The following is a 19,928-nucleotide window of genomic DNA, read 5'->3' as shown; positions in this document are numbered from 1 at the left end:
AAAAGACATTTTTTTCTAAGTCATTGCCTTTTTGCCAGATGCAAAGCAGGCCCTTCAGCCCCAAATCTGGTTTGTCCACTAGCCTCTAACTATGAGGTGACAGAAGAAATGAAGCATAGAAAACAGTTTTTGGAACTTTTGTTCAAATTACTCAACAGCTTCCACACTGTGTGCCAGTATCTTCTCAGGAAGTTATAATTTTATACAGAGCAAATTCCTATGATTGTGAATTATAAAAGTACTAAAGAGAATATTTTCTACTCAAAAGACTGCATGTTTAAGCCTCCCATATGAACTGTGGGAGACTATAGGTCTCAGAGCTAGAAGACAGGAAAATCTCTCAGGTTTTACAGGGCTACAAGCAGCAAATACTTTACTAAAACCAAAATAAAAACCTGAGGTCATGCTCAAAACTTTAAAAACATAAACATTATGTAATAAAAAGCTAAGAGAGAGTCACTCATCTGAAAAACATGCAAAAAACTTTCAAAATAAATATATTCCAACAGATCTTAAAGTGGCAGAAGAGATTATGTTCCCTCTATTTACATATTGTGTACAGTTTTTCAAAAGGGAACGCTTATCACAGGTTACCCTGTAAAAACAGTGCAGACGCATATGGGTTGCCCCAATTAGCAAAGCAGTATTTAGAAAAATAGTTATCTTAATAGTAAGAAACCATCATTTTTCTCTCTCAGGAAAAAAGTGGCAGTGTTAGAATTCAATTTTTTTCCTTATACTAAAGGCTAGATTTCTGATTTTTCAGGCACTGCTCAATTTCTAGAATTCTATCCCTTTTGTTCTCTGCATATTTTCTATTCTTAAATGACAATGTCATATACACCAAAGGATTCAAAAATGTTCAGTTAATGGAATGTATAAAGCATGTTCCTTATCAGCCCAAGAAAAGCATCTTGTGAAGATATGAATGTCTGTCCATTCTTCCTTGTACTTTTTAAGCTGTCAGAATACAAATTCAGCTTTAGTTAGTCTCTCAAAGTAACAGTTTCTTCTTTGTGGTGTGACAGCTCTCTCTTCTAAACCAGATCATAAACCCACTGCCAAGAAAAAAAAACTCAAGCATGTTCAAGAAAAACTGTTAAGACTGATGACTGCAAATGCACCTATGAGACAGCAAGTCCCACACTGATTACTGCTAGGATACAGAAGTTGCCCAGGCCTTTAACTGTCCACTGGAAATAATTTTTCAGAACTTTAAGCAGATTATACAAGCAGGGCAGATTTTTACAGTGCATCATCCAATGAACACACATCTATCCAATACACAATTACCTTCCCTGCAGAACAGTTAACCCTGAAACTTCTGGGAGAGCTCATGGAAAAAGTGATGGAAAAGAAACCTTGAACCATGTGGCAAAATCAACCGCGTTAAAAGTAGCTGGGATCTACATCTTTAAAATACCTAAGTTACATTTCATAAACTGGCAGGAGAAAGTCAAATAAAAGTAACAAGAAACCTTCTATTGTCTCCCTTTTATGAATGTGAAAGAAACAAAGTTTTTAAATTACAATCAAAATAGTTGCCACATCACTTAAAATACAATTTTGAATGGACAAGCATCTCATAACAAGCAAGAGAAATCCAAGAAGCCACATCCATCTGCTGTAGACTCACTTTGATACAAGACTATGATGATGAATGCTCCTCTATAATGTATAGACTAAAAACATAGCAATACTATGTCTTTCAGCATACACTTGTTTAGAAGGAGATATTGATTTTCAGGTTATTTCACTAGTTCAATGATTTTTTTAATCCACAACTCAACTATCTGCATGCAGCACAATCACTGCAACTATATGAATCAATACTAGTTTCTTATTTTTCCAATATATTTTCAACCTTTTTTTGTGACTTATTTGATGAAAAAAATGCACCAACACTTTTAGCCAGTGCAACATAAAAACAATTTCAGCATCTTATCCATGTAAGAATTTCAGGGACTGCCAGCTGAAGTTATAACCCCCTTTCACCAGTCTTGCCTCCAAATACAATTTTATTCATTATATGAATTAATATTCCCTTCTGCTTTCTACAGATTTCACTTTGTTTGGATGTTTATTAACTTCTATATGAAGACACCCAAAGACAGCTTTCCATGTAGACATACCATGACTTAATATGCAAAGAACTGCAGGTACTCTGGAGGGGCAGTCGGGGGGGACGGACAGACTCAACTATGTAACATTTGAAATCTTAATAAATCTAATTCCCAGTTACATTTAAATGCTGTTGCTTTGGGATTTCACCTGTTTACTGTTATTTCTTGTAAGAATTATTATTTTATGCATGAACCTTCCATCAACTGCCCTGGCAGCTGCACATAAATGTTTTAGAAAATATTATTACACAGCCTTTTCCATACTCTCCTCTGTAGGGGGGTGAGCAGAACTCCCTGATAACCCATGCCAGTTATCTTTTTCAACATGTTGATATACAGCACTGTCTCTCAGTCTGCAGATATGGCTTCAAAAGGTCTGTCAGTTATCTCCATTGTTCAGGACTAGCACTGTTGATTTACATTGATACACAACGATAATGTACAACCATAAGCAATGAAGTCAATCTGCAAAGGGCAGAGTAGGAAAAAAGCCTGCAATGTTATCACCATTACACATTACAAAGAAAAAATACAACCTTGTAAAAAAAAAAAAAAGGGTGTGGGTGTGAAAACTAGGCTTTTTTTTTAATGCACCACTTCTCACCATTTACATTATTATGCAACCTAGTATGATTTGCAATACTGTATTTACTGAATATCATACTGATGCTGAGTGGCAATATCAATCAGAAAGCAACCTGATTCAGCTTCTCTCTTTGAAAGCAACCACACAAGCAAGCAAAACACTTCTCACATTCCAACCACCAGAAAGAGATGTAATTACACAGAACACAGGAGAACTCACCATGCCTAAAGCTTCAGTGCAGCTGAGGAATCGCAGTCTAACTGCTTTGCAATCTCACCTTAAACCTGCAAGCTGTTGCAGGAGATTTTTCATGGCAACTGTTACTAACAGTATCTCTCTCTACTGCTAAAAACGGGTACTTTATATACCAGAGTGCATCATTCCTTCTGATGTACTTCTGAACAACTCTCCTGAAAGAGCTACCTTTGGAAGAGATTTGCTCCCACTTGAAGATGGTAAGTGGGTTAACTTGTAAGGAACCATGAACCAGCACCCTACCTGCCAACAGGTTCATGGAGCAAGATGACAATTATGATACCGCTGCCAGAACCAACATAGATTACAGGGTAAATGAAATGTACATTATACTCTGCTTGTACTGACATTTTCTAACAGGGATACTGCCTTTGCTGTACAAGAAATACCTACTAGGCAAAATTCATAGGCGCAGGAGCCCTTCAAGCTTCAGCAAGCTCTGTCCTAACACGCCTTCGTTTTCTGCACTTCCCAAGTAATCTTTTCTAGATAGAGACAGCGACCTTTAAATATGAGTCTGCCTCATTTTAAACAGGCCTGCCACAATACTTTCAATAATTTGCTGTTACACTCAAAAGATACATTACTGATAGTTTCATTAGTAGCAGAGCAGGTTTGAGGCTGTTTTGCTAATAATCTGATATTCCATTCCTTTAAACAACAAAATTTAAAAAACATACCACAGTATGAAAATTCAATTTTGCAGATATAAAGTTCTAAAATAGTAAATATTTATGCCCTCGATGCAAATTTAACACCAGGTTCAGTGAGTTGTTCCCCTGACTAAGAGACTACAAACTGTTGGACAATCAAAGCATATGTAACTGATCACATTGAGAGTTTTCATGTGCCCCACATCTTTACTATGAGCTATCTCCCTGCTTCTAAAAACTCACAATGTCTACAGTTTATTTAATGACTTTTGTACTGTAAACTATCTTCTCCAAAGATCATTCCAAACAGTAGGAGTCACACTCCTTAACCATATAGTTACAGACTTGAAGCCTGAGATTGCAGAATATGATGCAACCTGTTTTTAAGCAAAACTATCGCATCTAAATGGGGGAGGCTGAGCACAATAATTAGCAAGGCTTAAAGCAAATGGGAAAACAATTATACAGTATTCCTTACTCCTCCATGGAAAACTCCTATACTATTATTTATTCCTCTGAGCTTGTATATGTTTTCATTAAACTTCAAAGTTTATTAAAGCAATATTGATGTAATTCTGAGCCTTTACAGAGAGCATCAGTGATTTTAATGTGATTACAAACAAGCCCAGGGGTTACTCTGCAGAAGACTATTAGGAGCTAATACAAGGTAGAAATAAAAAACTCTGAAGAAAGAAGGAGCTAAAAGACTAATAGTTACCAAAAGACCGTTTTGGTTCTAGAGCTATACAATTTTTAAGTGACTCTCACCTTCAGACATGCATATTTCTGAATTTACCAGCCAATTTTGGGGAAAATTATATATTTTCTAAACTGTTCTTCCTTCCTCTTGCTGCATTATTAATAAAAAGCCCACAGAAAGGACACCAACACGTATGAACACAAAACAATGACATTCACTAAGACACTATTTGACAGCTGAGAAAACAACAAGAGCATCTGTGATATGTACAGAGACTTACAGTAGGAGACAGTATACATTAAGTCAATGTAGAAGGATGCCTATATTTTTTCATGTTTATAGTGTACATTTAAGCATCTTTTAAATGTGTATGAAGCTTTTTCTGACAGCCAGAGCCTCAGAGCTGGGAGACTGGATATAAATATATACATTCAGAATTTGTATCTTTTGTATTATATATAGTCTTCCTCCTTTGGTGAGCTTAGTAGAGGGGCCTGTATAAATACAGGATGCATCCAAGAAAGAACGTTTTAGGATTGAGATCTGCACTTAGTTAACGGTTTTAAAACAAAACATGTAAGGTCAAACTGTGAATGTACAAGTAAATAGTCTCCTATAGAACCTATATCAAATAATCCACATCTGCTTAAACACCAGTAAGTCTGTATGTGGCAAATTACGTGCTAGTAGCCAATATTTTCTGACATAGCACTAACTTTATTAAGTCAGTGATCTTACTTTTTAGCAGCACACTGAACTGGTGTCTCAGACAAGATGTTACTAAAGCAAGTATTTCTAGAAGCCCACAATATTTAGCCTGATTTTATTTTATTGATAGTGTTTTTATTTTTATACTTAATTTGTTGATAATTATAATAAAAATAAATTTGTTTACCATGATTTTAAAAAAAATTTGCTAAGAATGCCTCCAGCAGTCAACAGTGACTGCATTAATAAGATATGTGAGCATTTTTCAACACTGATGTTTAAGTGCATGTGAGGTTTTTTAACAGAAATATCACTCAAGTAGAAAGTGAGATAAAGCTTACAAAGTGAAAGACATTTTTAAATCTTTCCAAGGTAATATTTATCATTTTTTGCACTTAAAAAGGATAAAATAACCCCCCGCCCCCCAAGCTGAGCATTTAATTTTATCTGGAAATTAAACATCACCTGCTCTAAAAGCTGACAACTAAGAATAACACTCCTAAGCAAGAAGAACCATGCCTTCAGAAGGCATTTTGAGGTACAGACAACAAGTTATGCTGTTAAATATTTTACACATAAGTATTTGGTGATCAAAGAAAATGTTCAATAAACATCACTAATCTTAGTTACTGCTACTAATACTTCATGAAAAAGCCAATTCAGTTAAAGCTAGGCCCATATACAGCAGGTATGGGTAGCAAACTTGCTAACAGACCTACTATTTGGGGATTCTTCCACTCACACATAAAGGAATCTAGTCAGGGTGACAATTTTCCCCAGAATGAAAGACCTAGGAAAAAAATCAATTACAGATTGATTACAAAATACTTCTCCAAGTGGTATGGTTTAAAACTTATTTTATAATCAACCTTCACAGCAATGTGTGATTACGGGGAGGAGAGAAATGGTAAACTAGGCTCCAGCGGAGTTCTGAAATTCTATGGTTCTTGGTGTCACCTGAACAGACAAACCCAAATACATCTGTGGTAAAGCTGTTTTGTAACTCAGCAAGTTAACATGGTATCTTTTGTAATAGCTGATGGGTTCCCACATGAAAAATAAAGTGACCTCTCAGCTACGTTCACTGCATAGTTATCCTCCATTCACATTTTCAAAGATCAGGCAATCTCAAATCAACTTAGTCCACTTAAAAGAGATAGGAGGAAAGAAACTGCTTTAGTGACTCAGCCACTTATCTATGTTAGGAAAAAGGAAGGCTGAAAATTTGTCACATTTTTTCTCACATAATTTCTGCTTATGACTGGGAAAACGCAAAAGGAAACAGCCTACAAATACTAAACCACATTATTTATTGAAATTGCAGCTCAAATATTGGACAACTAATTAGAATTATTACCAAGTAAAACCCAAGTCATTTATCCTTGTCACTGGCACTGCTGAAATACTAAAGCTCTCATTCAGCTCAGTCTATACTGTTCACTTACTTGTTCCACTTCACCCTGCTTTACAATAGTGGAAAGTTAACTAGCAAGCTTTATTCCAGTTTGCAGTCTGTATTTTTCCACCCTAAATTTAAAACTTTATGGTAATGGAAAGTCCACATTATTGTGCTGATACAAATGAAACAAAAGCATTTCAGGCTTAGGTCAACGTAAATCCCCAGTGCAATGCTTAGTCCTTAAACAGCGGTTATGTGCAGGAGCACAGAAGAGTGGGAGAACTGGTAATACCAACAAAAACTCTACACACAAGGTCTCTGTACCAGACTCTCACAAGTAATGCAATCATAGAAAGCAGCACCATGCTCCATCAACCCTTTCCAGTATTAGCATGGAGAACCTGAAGCCTCTTTCCCTTGGGTGTAGACTGAGGCCATGCATCTCCTCCAAGATCCATGTTACGTAGAGTGGATTTTGCCTCACTGGTGATTTTTGGCTGGCAGTAACAGCCAGTAAACACTACATATGGCTTGCAAATAACTTGACATTGTTTCTTTAAAAACTGCTTCAACTAATAAACCAAAACATGCTTTACAGATTCTGATTTTTGTATTGCAAGTAGGTTAAAAATATCTGGAGTTATCACATATTAATAGCAGAAAGATAATAAAATAAGTTTTATTTTCAGTTTCCCCATGTCAGGTGTTTTCTTTAAGATCTCTTCTCACATCACACAGTGTTCACAGTTTTCACAAGTGCAGTGCTATCTCCTTATTACACCCATGTCATTCACATTTCCATGTTCTGCCTATACCTGAATGTCAGCTATGACACACCGACTACACGGGAGGGAGCAGCTGGGCAGGATTTCTCGGGAGCTGCAGCCGCACAGGAAGTGGGAACACTGTGGAAGCTGGCAGGAGAAAGACCTCATCTCTGATCCCTACGTAGCAAACCCATTTAGACCTTTGGTGCTCTCTTTTCAATGGCTGGGGAGAAGGGGGTCTAACAGCCATACATTTAAAAAAATGATAAAGAGAAAGGATTATTTACTTAACACCACCTGAAATCTGATCTCATCAGAAAGCAACTAGAACAAGGAAAGCAGTGCCAAGGAGTAAAACGGTTGGATCCCTTCAGAGAAAGGGGAAAGAAAACATGGGCAGCTAGCAGGGATGGGAGAGTCTTGATTCTGAACTGGAATAAGGGGCAGCTCTAGGAAAAAGGGAAACCTAAGAGCAAAGACTAAACATGCAAAAGGAAAAGGGAAGCAGAGACACTGGAGCATAAATTCAGCAACAAGGCAGAGGAAAAAACACCTTGCAACTCGTTAACTTATAGCAGCTTTTCTCATATTTTTCCTAGCATGATACAGAAGGTTAACAGCGATTAGCAACGTCTGTGAGCCTAATCAATGACTTATAGTTATTTAAAGAACAACAAGGGTGTGCATGTACTGTTTGGCTAAATGGCTTCTAAATGTTTGCTTGCCTAAACAGGATAATAAAACATTTAGATGCCATTTAGCCAAACAGTACACGCACACCCTTGTTTTTCTTAAAGTGATTCCAACCGATTCCTTTATTTAGAAAGTAAATAGCAAAGAACACATATTTTGGTAAATATGTTTGCAAGTAGATTTTCTAAAGAGCTGAAAAGTCAGAAACACAAATTACCAAAGAAGCTGAAATAGTATTTTGCCTCTTTGTTCTCCCTTTCATTGAAGGAGCTGTAAGACTTAGCAATACATCAGGTATGCTGTTTTTTCAAAATGACTAGATATTTATTCACATGGTTAATGTATGCTCTAAAATAGAAGGAAATACAAAGATTGCATCCATGAGTAAAGCTTGCTCTCTTATCAGTTGCTTGTTTCCACACGTGTGCAGCTGGGTGAAAGTGCCTACTAGCAGAAAGGCCAGACAGGAAAGGCTGCTGGCTCCTTGCTCACCAGCTGGTACCTCCTGCCCCGCTAGGGAACCGCGCCCTGCCTGCTACTGCTGTTCAGGTGAGCAAGAGGCATTCGGGCCAAATGGAACACTCCAAGGAAGTAATTTAGGACATCTGTAAATTAAGTTATCTATGTGAGATATGCTAATAAAAGGTAAATCCATCATGAAATGAATAGATAAGATTAACCATGGAAAGTTACTCATGGCAAAATTGGTAATTCACTTCTTGCATACTTCCACATTTTAGAGGACGAAATGAGGTTTCCCTGAAACCACACTGGAACAGTAGCTCTTCCAGGAATATACTTTGTCTGGATAAATCATCTTAGCTACTTTACAGACAAAACCTTTTAATCCAATGTGAAACCAGATTAAGAGCTCTAACTAGCCAAAATGACAACATAAAATATCTACAAGTATTTCCTGCTCTGCTACACTACTGTAATCAAACTGTCTAGATGAGGTTGCAAGTCAAAAGTCACAAAGAATTAAGTGCACCTAAAGTTTAGCAAAGGTAGCTGTTCAGCTGGCAATTTTGTACCAGTTTAACTGAACTTTCTAAGTATAGAACCTAATTATTGGAATCCCATAATGTCTTGGACCCTAGAACAACAGTGTGTTCTTTCCTTCCTGCCCACATAACTTGTGTATTATTTTCTCCCTGAATATCCGATAATAAAGTGCTTTAGCAGACACCAGACAGGCTTTAGGCCACAAGTAAGGGGAAAATCTTTGGAGCCTCTTAGGAAGTGATTAAAGAAGAATGAAAAACAAGCTCTGCAAAATAAAACGTCAAAGACCTAAAGCCAACAGAAGTTATGTTCCCTGAAAAGGGACCCCTATCAAATTCGAGGTCAGAGATCCACCAGACAATGCTCCTCCTCCTTGTGCTCACCTAAGAGCAGCCTGGCCATTCTGTGTTACATACCAGCTGCCCGATAAGCAACTAATCACTGCAATGCATTTACACCGTTTCACTTGCTGCCCCGATTCAAATCCCAGCCTTTCCAGCCTAGTCTCAACTTCACCCGCAATAAGAACAGGCAAACAAAACGACTCATCTGAGAGTCCAAAACAGGAAGCACCGAAAGCCTGAAAGGAGCATGGAATGTAGCTACGCACGTATACGCTGACAGGTAAAGCCTTCTAAGTCAGGAATCCGCGGTAATAACAGAGTGAGGACAGAGCCCCGATAGGGACAGCATCCACCCAACACCTACAGCAGCTTTATCATCGTGAAATTCCTAGAAGGTGTCAGCTCCGAGTCGCGCAGCGCTCCCCCGCAGGGCGCAGGATCACGCCACGGAACGTCCCGGCCGCCGCGGGCCCCGCGGTGTCGGGGCGGAGACCCGGGGGCCCAGCCCGCAGCCGGGGGCCAGGGCGTCGCGCGGCCCCGCAGCGGCTGCCAGCGCTGGCCGGGCTCGGCGGCACCGGGGCCGCAGCAGGCCGGGGCGGCGGGGCATGAAGGGCGCCGGCGGGACCCTCTTAGGAGGGACGAGCAGCCAGGCGGCAGCTGCGCCTGGCCGCTCCCCTCACACCCCGCCGGGCCCTCTTCTCAGTGCCCCGACCCGGGGCCGCCCTGAGGAAACCCGAGCCGCCGCCCGGCCGCCCCTCACAGCGAGAGGGGCCATCGCCCCCCTCTCGTCCCCGGACTCGCCCCGGCCCCTCACCTGGCAGGGGCTCCCCAGCCCCGCGGTGCCTCCCGCGGGCAGGCGGCGGCGGCGGCTGCGCCGAAGAGGCTTTGTCAGGAGCGGCTCCCGCGACCGGCGGGCCCCGGAGAGGGGCCGACTCCCGGGACGGGGCTGCGACCGCCACGCCCGCGCGCAACAACTAACTCCGGCCGCCGGCGGCCGCGCCCCCTCCCGCCCGGTTGTGCAGCGAGGCCGCCTATTGGCTGGGGAGCAGCGCAGGGGCGCTGCCAGGCGAGCGAGGCTGACACGGGAAGACTACAACTCCCAACGTGCCTCCTGACCTGCGCGCCGCTCGGCGCTTTAAAATGGTCTCGTGGTGTAGCGCGCGCAGACAGTGTGCTTCCGCCTGCAGAGAGAAAGTAGTCCTGGTGTGTTGTTTGAATTCCCGTTCCGTGTTGGGCTGCTGGGCAGGGGGAGGCGGGGGGGCGGGGCGCGGCGCGGCGCGGCGGAGAGTGTTTCTGGCCTGGCTTGGGCGTTCTCCTGACGTGTGTCTCCGGTAGAGGTGAGAGGGCCGCGCTGAGGCGTGAGCGGAGAGATCCGGGCGGGCTAGGTGAGCGGTAAGGCGGCCGTACGCGTGAGGGTGGTGGCAGTGGCTGCGCGGGCTGAGGGGAGCGGGCTTTGCCGGGCCACCCTCGGTCCTGCAGCAGAGCTGCCTTCGGCAGGTCAGTAGGGAGGGCGACGGGCCCTTTTCTCCCCCCTCTTCTTGCCCGGGGTGGGGAAATGGGGTTGGTGGGTGTTCCGCTCCTGCCGCGGCGGGCAACGGGGAGCGGTCCCCCTCGCGGCGTTGCTGGCGGCCTGACGCCGGCCTTCCCCGGTGGCCAGGCCTGGCAAGCTTCGCTGCCGGCCTCCCGCCTTCCCTGCGCCCCGGGCTTGCCGGCCGGCTGCTTGTTTGCTGGTAGCCTGCCGGTGAGGGGGACTGGGGAGGCCCACCAGAGCTCGTGTTGGGTGAGAGGGAAGAGCTGGGTAAGGGTCTAGGCACTTGACTTCCCATGTTCTTCTTTGTAACCCTTATCTTTTCTCTCGGTTCTCGCAAAGCGATAAGAGTTAATGATATTTGATGGTCTTTAATTATGTGTATTTGTTGTTTTATCGTGTCCGCTTAATGTTCCCTTGTCAAGCAGGTCGTTTATCGCTGTATGGTTTTCTGATACACCTTTCCAGTAATAGGCTTTCACATTAAGTTGCCTGTTCCTGAGGAAACCTTAAGTTTCGTATGGTTGAGGTGGCAAAAAAAAAAGCCTTAGCCCTACAATTGAGACACTGAAGCCATGTGCCTTTTGAGGCGCCATTCATTCAGACCCTCTGAAATCCCAACACGAGTGAAACTGAGCTCATCCTCCCTTCCTGAACCGAAGTGGAACCGATTAGTATAGTTATGGTGCTGGACCTTTGAAGAGACGTAGGACTAGACGTCGAGCTGGCTGTTGGAGACGTTCTAATAAAAGAACCCCCAAATCATTGTGTGAGTGGGAAAGATCCGTGTACCTTTCTCTTAATTTACTGCAATCTAGGAAAACGAGGGAGGGCAGGACAAATATAAATCCTCTTTTTCCCTGTAGAAAAACAGGGAAGTCCTGTTAACAGGGAAAGGGAGCTTCTGCTCTAGAATTGTGGCCTCCCAATTTTTTTGGTTGCATATGGCTATCTGCAAAAAGAACACCTTTTCAGCATGCATCCCCAGTATGTTTATTGATTTATCAGTTATATACAGGTACTACTGTATATCGTACGTTATATGATCAAAAACATACTTTGAATATACAACATACTCAAACCCAGAAATTAAGAAGGGATCAGAAAAGGATGAAATAAGCATTATTTAAAAATATTATGTATCAGTGTTAAGAAAAATATTTTCCTCCCACACCTCAGTGGATTATCTTGCATGTGTGACCCACTTCAGCAACTGCTGCTCCAGAGCACTTAGGGTTCATAATTTCTCAGGACTACTCTCTTCTAAGCAAGTAGAAGCTGGGAGTTACGTCGGTGCCAGTGCCGCTTAAAGGAAAACTTTTTAATTGGTTCACAATTACTGCCTTTTTTAGCAGGTAAAGTCTTGTTAGATTTTTGAAAGCGTTGTTCTTTTCTGTGGAAAGTAAGTTCTCTAGGTGGACTAAGCTTGAGTAAGGCCACTTGGTGTCTGATGGGCACAGTAGTTTGGGGGAACCGTACTCTTAACAAGTTTATGTATATTACTGTGAAGGAATTATTCTTAATTTCATAAGAATATGTATATAACCGGCTGTTGAAAACAGGGAATTTGTTTTCATGACCTGTTGGGTTTGTGGGTTTTTTGTGGCTTGTTGTTTTTTTAAAAAAATCCAGGCCATATGTGTAGGGACACAAACTGGTATTTGAAGATACTAGTTAAATGATGTTCTATCTTTTTTTGTTTTCTTACATACCTATGTTATATGTTTGTTAGAAGTGATGAAGTACTTAGCATTTCTAAAACTGTACCAGTTGCTAGTAAATACTGTAACTTTAGAGTGCAGGAAGTTGAGAAAATATTTTTTTCTGTCCTTAGAAATCTGGCATGTCTCAAAACAGAAGTTGAGATTACTAATTCTGAGGAGATCTAGACTTAGAAATGGCTAAAGCAGAATATCCAGATTAGTCTTGAAATTCTCAGTTAGCTCTTGTATAGGATACTAGCAGTTTTCAAAATAGAAAACCTGAAGATATGTGATCTGACCCCACCATCTTGATTGTAAATTGAATGTGTTTTTCCTGTGGTTGCTCGTGGGGCATGGAGGGTACCTTTATGGCTCGGAAAAGGGAGAAGAGAATCATGTTTCTTACAATAATGTTTTCTTTAGCACCTGAGGTTAGGGTTCAGTTCTTTTATATGTACCTGTTAGGAGGTGACTAACAAATTCTGCTTTGCCATAAAGAAATCAAGAGGAGAGAGATTCTTACTGTCTTCCAGTGTTTGTTCTTGCAGTACATCTTCCCTTGACAAGCCCAGGCTTTCTGTGTCTGCTGGACAGGGACCGTGCAGAGAACTGAGAAGATGCGCTGATCTCCCTGGCGCTGCTAGATTTCTTAATGAGAGCAGTGACTGTGAACTATATTTTTGCTTTGTACTCCCATCATGAAGTTATACTTGGTATCAGAGCACAGGAGTTGGGAAAATTGTAAACTAGTGTGTTCAAGTTAACTTTGTAAGCTTTCTTTGTGAATGCATATCTGTTCACTGTATTTAAATAAAGGGTCAGTATCAAAGTGTGCCCAGTTAGCTAGGTGTATCTTCTCACATGCCAAAGCAAACTCAGCTTTCCATGGGAAGTGCTTCTTGTTGTTTAAATAGGATTTGTTTGGGGGCCAGTTCTTTGATGAGATTTTTTTAAGTCTTGTGGCATGTGCTGTGAGAAACTTAGATATTAGAGCACAGGTCAAGAGCCTGCACTTAAAATGGGGATACTGTTCTGATAATGGTCTGTGGGGGAGATGGGTAACTCAAGGGAACATGCATGTACTGTTTTGAGGACAGCAGGTGAATGAAGAACAGTTGTCTTCTGATTTGTTAGTTGTTCATGTGCCCTAATAAAATGCCCTTTCTATCTATAATTTGATTGCCTTTGGAAATTTGCCAAAACTATGTTGATTTTTGTTTTCCTTTAAGCTTTTCAAATGTTTTTACTCAAATGATTTCCCTTAGAAAGAGGAAGGGAATATTTCTTCCGTACACAGGAACTGTTAAACTTCAGTTTCTTCTAAGATGTGAATAGTGGTAGATAAAAACACTTTGACAGTAAGTGTTCTAGGTATGAATTTACTAGGGACAGTCTGTTTTCAGAAACCACTATTATTTTCCCCAGTGGGTTTGTTCATGAGAGGAGTTAAGGCTAGTTGCTGTCTATTTAAAATATGTGGTGCAAGTGGTAACTGAAACCTTTATTACTTATGTAGGTCAGCCTCCATTGCAAGATCTGCAATGTTTACTGTCTTGTATTGTTGTCTGACTGCACAACTGGCTTGTTCCTGCACCAGTGGCATCAGTAGTGCAGTGTTAGTAAAAACTAATGGCTGCCATCTGAGCTAGGTGTGGTCTGATACTAGTCTAGTTGTTTTGCCTCAATACTCCAGATTTGAGTTTGTACATACACTGCCAGTGTTACTCCCAGTGGGACAGGTCAGGTGATAAGCAATTTAAAACAAACGAGTCTTGTAATAATTTCTTCCATAATGGGCTTGTTGGGAGGTCTGTTAAAGCTCTAAGTATGCAAGTTAAACCCACAGAGGTTTAATTCTTATTAAAGGAGTAGCTTGCATTGTTCATACCTATCTATTAGGGACAAACCTGAGATTGACCTTCTATTTCTGAAGGCCTGCTTAATAACAGTTTGATAAGGACAGCTTTTGGTGAATTGCAGCTACAGCTGGTTTTGAATGACACTGTTTATCTGGGAGAAATCTCCATTCTGTGTTACAGGAGAACAAAACCAATTACAGTGGAATAACTGAACACTTCTAAGGTACAAATTTATTAGGATATCTTCCTTGTTCCATGACCATACTCTTGCAAATGCTGATGCACTTCAAAGAAAACTTGCCTGTCAGAAATTACATTAAGAATGTTACTGACTAGATATATTTATTTTTTTAGTCGTAAATATGTTAAATGGAAGCTGTGCAAAGTTGTCTTCAAAAAGGCTTGTTAATGATTATGATCCCATTCCCCTTTGCAGGAGACTAGGGCAATATCTGACTTGGGCTGACTGATTTCAGTCTTTTGGACCATACCTCCTAGATGGGATACAACGAATAACATTTATCTTACACGTCACTGTTTCTGAAATTCTTAGGACTTGTATTGTTTGTGCTATTTCTTCAGGTAAAAAGGAATCTGTAAGACTTTGGAATATGTCTTTTGGGCATTATGGCTGGGATAAGTAATGAGTTGAGGAGCCAACACCCTTAGCCTGTAGTTCAGAAAATGCTGTGATAGCATGAAAATGGGAAGAGTTGTTTTAGTCAAAAGACTTGAGTGGCATAAACTTTCACACAGTTTTATCATTAGGAACATCAGAGAATGAGGATAGTGAAAGTGTCGTTTGTTAGTTGAGTTCAAGAGACTTAAGATCGACAGATCTTATTTCTGAATGCTTCTTCATTTTTTTTCTTCTGCTAAGTAGTGCAGAACACAGAGGATTTCTTGGAAATTTAGTGGATACCAGGGGAAAGTCTACTTTTGTTTTATTGTTGTGTTCAAATATGAAAAGATAAATTCATAGCTTTAATTATACAGTGGTGTCTGAGGGATTGTTTGCAGCCAAAAGAAACTCTCAGCAGTGTTCTTAATTGCTTTTCAAAATATGTCATTTCTAGAACTTGCTAGGACTCTGAAGTGGTAGTGTATATGATTTGTGCTTTCTGCTTGGGGGCGTAATTCTGAAGGAGCTTGAGCCAGTGAATCTTTGCTGCTGTTGTCTGCTGATGCTAGCTACTCATGCATGTTTTTGGCAAACTGTTTCAAAGAGCTTATGAGATTAGAACTCTTTTGTCTAGCTGGTAAATTAGTTCAGGGACTTTGACAAGTTGAAAACCAGTCTGCATGAATGCTAGTGTATGTGTAGGGGAGGAGAGTGTGGCTGGTTGTCAAGAAGACAAAGATGGGGAAGTGGTAAGGCCCATGGTTTAACTGTAACAGAACTGTAAGATATCGAGGGGGTACCCAACCTTAGGTGCTCTGGATCCACACTGATAATGATAAACAGTTCCTGAAAGGCCAGTTCTGTTCCTTTTCTTCATCCTGATGCTTATCTGATTATGCAGCAGTTGAGAGAGGATGTTACTGTCAGGAAGGGGCATTGCTTTGCTTCCACTTTAGCCCACTAAACCAGCTTGCTGCTTTTGTGTGCACCACTTCTGGCTCAGGAGAAACAGACATGCAGTTTGTGGGAGGAATAGGGCAATCCCCTGGTGCCCACTAGCTGTGATGTGCAGCTGACCTGCACTGGGTAGCTAGTTACCCAGATGGCACAACTGCTGCCTTGTTTGGCCTCTTGATGGGGTGGATCTCCCAGCAAGTGCAGGGAATGAGAGAAAAGACATGGTTGATTTTTTTTTTTTAAAGTAGGCTTAATGGATGACTAAGGAATATTTTTTTTTTATTATTTTGTGGGATCTAAATGCGTACCTAAGCCTGCAGTACCGTTGCTTGCTGTGGTTGGATGAGTTCTCAGACGGTCTTAACCAAATGATGGTTAAGCAGATCTGACTTAGCTGTGTCTGTTCCATAGTTCCTTTTATTTCAGGTAAGTGGTGTGACATAAATTAGGTCTTTCTGTGAATATTTGTTGTTGTTACTTAAGAAAGAAGCAATTTGTTTCTCCTGAAATTCCCTAGGCTGTTGTTCCAAAGTCTTAGACAACACCACACCATCTTATGTCTAACTTTGGAGTAGTTTGCTGAAAACTAGTAATTGACAAAGCATCAGTAATACAAATGAACTTGGGGGGGGGGGGGGAAGGGGACTGTCTGTCATTTGTGTAAGAATAGGCTAAGTAATAACCTTATGACTCCAGGGGCATAGTTATATGTTGATTTTTCTGGTGTAATATGGTTAGTGTCCCATGCTAGTGTTCAAAATATGCTGTTGCTGATGGTATGTAGAAAGAGAAAGAGTCGGTCTCCATAGTTTGAAAAGCAGTACAGAGCTGTGGCAAAACAAGTTCTGGTAATAGTGTGAGAGTGTACAACAGGGAAAACAGATCAATGCTAAGCCAAGTACTGTAAACAGTAAACTGAATCTTCTTTCACACTTCTAACTGGAGTTTGCTAACATCATGTTTCAGCCAAGAAGTCTGGGGGGCAAGGGGGGATGTTTCCAGTACCGGATAAATAGCACACAAAGGTAAGGGAAGGCTTGGTATATGTTTTAGTTTTAAGTTGTTCTGTTGGGATTTTTTTATTTAAACTGACATTCTAAACCTTTTGCCTTCATATAGTACTCCTCTCATGTCCCACTGCTCCACAGCTTACTTAAAGAATAAGCATAATCTTCCTTGATTGTGTTTTCACTTACCCAGTGCATAGACAAAGACATCTTCTGATACCTAAGAATAAAAAACTTAAGCCTCACTGAAGAAAGGTACTCCATGTAAATCTACTCTATCTTCAAATACACAAGCATCTTGTTGGAATATCTCATGAATCACAAAATCTATACAATTTCTAGAGCAGATGAGTCTCCAAAAGTCCTGAACTATATAGGCATTATATATATATAAATATGTATATGTATATAAAAATATTTTATATATATTTATATAGACATATATAAATATATATATATGCTTTTGTTTCTCCTTCAGAATGTATTTCTTAATGAGCGGGTTTTACATTAGTTCTTGCTGCTTGGATCTGGATGTTTGTGATTGTCTCAACAAAGGAGGGCTCTAAAGCAGGAGCTGGAGGTTCATGATTCAAAACAGAGTACCAAAACAGTGATGAACTGGGAGAAATCTGGAAGACTTAGTGAAGGCAGTGTGACACTGGAAGATTTGTTGTTTTAGTTTAAACTTTGCCAATGCAAAATCAAATAATGACCGCAGAAAAAAAGACGTAGTTATGTAAAAAATATGACACGGCAGGTTTTTTCAAACCTGACATCTAGTCCATTACTGTTGCAGGTAACCGTACTCAAGTCTTTAGGATCAGATTTCTGGCTTGGGATGCATTTACCACAGTATGCTTTAGCTGGTATTGCACATGACTCATGCTAACAATTAAATGAAATAGAGATAACCAATATTTGACTAAATCCTTACTGTTTCGGGATGTGGGAAGCATGACAGAATAGATTTCAACTACTCTTCTGCTGAGTTTAAGATAAGAATGTATATTTGCTGCAATTCATATAAGATATGATGACCCAGTGTAATAAGTATCCCTTGTTAGAACAAATGAATTGGAATTTGTGGAATTTCTGTTTCCAGACTTATGGGAAAGAATCTCAGGTTTTATCAGGAGGCAAAATGTTTAGCTTTAGATTTGAAAGAAAAAAAACCCCGAAAATGTCAAGTCAGCTTATGAGTGAATCCTAATTTTTTTCTGGTAATCATATTTCATCCCACTTATGACTGTTTTGGGGCCTTCAGTTACTGGAAGAGTTTCAAACCTTCTTAATTTCTGACACCACTAGAATTTTAGTGAGAGAGCTGAATCTCAGGTTATAGGAATGTAAGTTGCTATCTGTTGGCTGTGCAGCTTGTGTCCCTTTTTCTTCTGCCAGCTGCAATGTTTGCTGGATCGTTTGCTGAGCCATTTCATCCTTTAATCTGGCATAAACTAATTTGATAAATGAACCAAAAGCTATTCTGTTTCTTTAGCATGCTGAAACACATGACTTGACCAGTGAACAGAAGTGCCAGGCTGCAGATGATGCTGTATGAGTAGTTAGTAGTTAAATAGGCTTAGGCTGCCATAAAACTATAGCCTTAGGCAGTGGAGAGCTATTGTCTGCACCTTCTAGCACTTGGTTTATCTTCTTGAGGGCCGATGACCTTTCTGAATGCTTTTCTTGATGTCATGTTAAAATTACAGTGGAATGAGTCCAAAAAGTTATCTTTTATGATTTGGAGTGGCGCATATAGCTTAATACAACCATTTACCATGTGTGGAAGCAGGAGTTTCCATGTGCATTCTTTTTTAATAAGCTCTGGTATTTATTTGAGCCCTCCGAGTCATTTCAATTATGTATCTGAGCTGGTGTGAGTTACCCAGCTTCACCTTTTCCCTGCCATTCTCCCTAAGGGGAGTGTTAGAGCAGCTCTGTGAAAAATCCAGTAAACTGGAGAAAGGTGAAGGGACCAAGACCACCTCCTCTCTGTGGCAGCAAGCTACTAGTCTGTAACCTATCCTTAAATCTAGGTAGTATTAAAATATGCAAAGCTTGAGAGAGGCCTGAAAATTGCATTCATCTAATGCTTGACTTAGCCACCAGTATTTTGCCAGTTTCCCATTCTGCTTCATCAGTTGACAGTACCATATAAATAATTTTGTGACATCAGGATTCTGTAAACTCTTAACTAGCACCAGGCACTTAACTGGAACGTGGAAGTGAAAGTAATTTTTTTTTTTTTAAACTCAGGGTATAGGAAAAAGAAAGGCAGAAAAAGCTTCTGAATCATACTAGTTTGATCCTTGGCTTTTTAAACGTCAACTTAAAGTCACAAATAGTGCCTGATTCATCCTGCTTTCTGAACTTTGATGTCTTTGAACAGAATTGCATCAGTTTAAAAATTTTTGATTACTGAGGGAGAGGTAATGTGACAACTGCTTTTTCAATAGTTGTAGTTTACTAACCTGGCTTATGTTTTTGTTTTTAAAGACTGTACTCAAACAAACCAATCTTTATATTAGTTCCCATTTAAACTAGTATACCTGAGGACAGGTGTAGGCTGGGAAAGGCCTCCTTGCAGGCAGTGACATGAAGAGGGGTTGGAGGTGACTGGATAATCCAGCTGTGAACATTAGCATTTAGTGAAGCTTGGAGCCAGCTAAAACTTAGGTATAAGAACAGAGTCTAACAGGCGAAGTACTAATGCATGTCTTCTGCAGCTGGCGCTGCTACAGCTACTTTTGGAATTCGGAAAGGGTTGCTAGCACACTGGAGAAAGACCAGACTCTGAAAATGAGTTAAAACCATTTTTTTCAGTCCTAAAAATGAATGTGTGTGCTGCATTTTTTTTAACTTCTTGAAGGGATATGTTTATCAAATAACTTAATTGGAGTTCATCGATGTAGGCTTATAGGGTCTAGTCTGCAAAAGCATAACAAAATCTACCGAACAACAGAAAGTTGTACAAATGTACTGTGTGCGTAACTACCATGTGGGACAGCTGATGCAGTTA

At 40.6% G+C, this 19,928-nt stretch overlaps 2 protein-coding genes across 12 annotated transcripts in view; one reads left to right on the top strand and one right to left on the bottom strand.

The window, feature by feature from the left end:
* The window catches only part of PEAK1 (pseudopodium enriched atypical kinase 1), a 118,369-nt gene extending 108,087 nt beyond the window's left edge, over positions 1-10,282 (bottom strand). For all 5 annotated transcript variants that reach the window (XM_080396850.1, XM_080396847.1, XM_080396852.1 and 2 more), the window contains exon 1: positions 10,048-10,282. The gene's annotated coding sequence lies outside the window, so the exon portion shown is untranslated. The remainder of the gene's footprint in view (positions 1-10,047) is intronic.
* Positions 10,283-10,379: 97 nt separating this feature from the next.
* Positions 10,380-19,928, top strand: part of HMG20A (high mobility group 20A) — a 43,752-nt gene continuing 34,203 nt past the window's right edge. Inside the window, exons 1-2 of one of the 7 annotated variants that reach the window (XM_080396880.1) lie at positions 10,676-10,730; positions 16,869-16,927. The gene's annotated coding sequence lies outside the window, so the exon portion shown is untranslated. Of the gene's footprint in view, positions 10,437-10,457; positions 10,571-10,603; positions 10,731-16,868; positions 16,928-19,928 lie in introns of those variants that run through there. The other 6 variants (XM_080396882.1, XM_080396879.1, XM_080396878.1 and 3 more) reach the window with 6 other exon arrangements.

Source organism: Falco punctatus, assembly GCF_963210335.1.
Source record: "Falco punctatus genome assembly, chromosome: 7".
Taxonomy (NCBI): domain Eukaryota; kingdom Metazoa; phylum Chordata; class Aves; order Falconiformes; family Falconidae; genus Falco; species Falco punctatus.
This window is presented reverse-complemented; position numbering and strand designations above follow the sequence as displayed.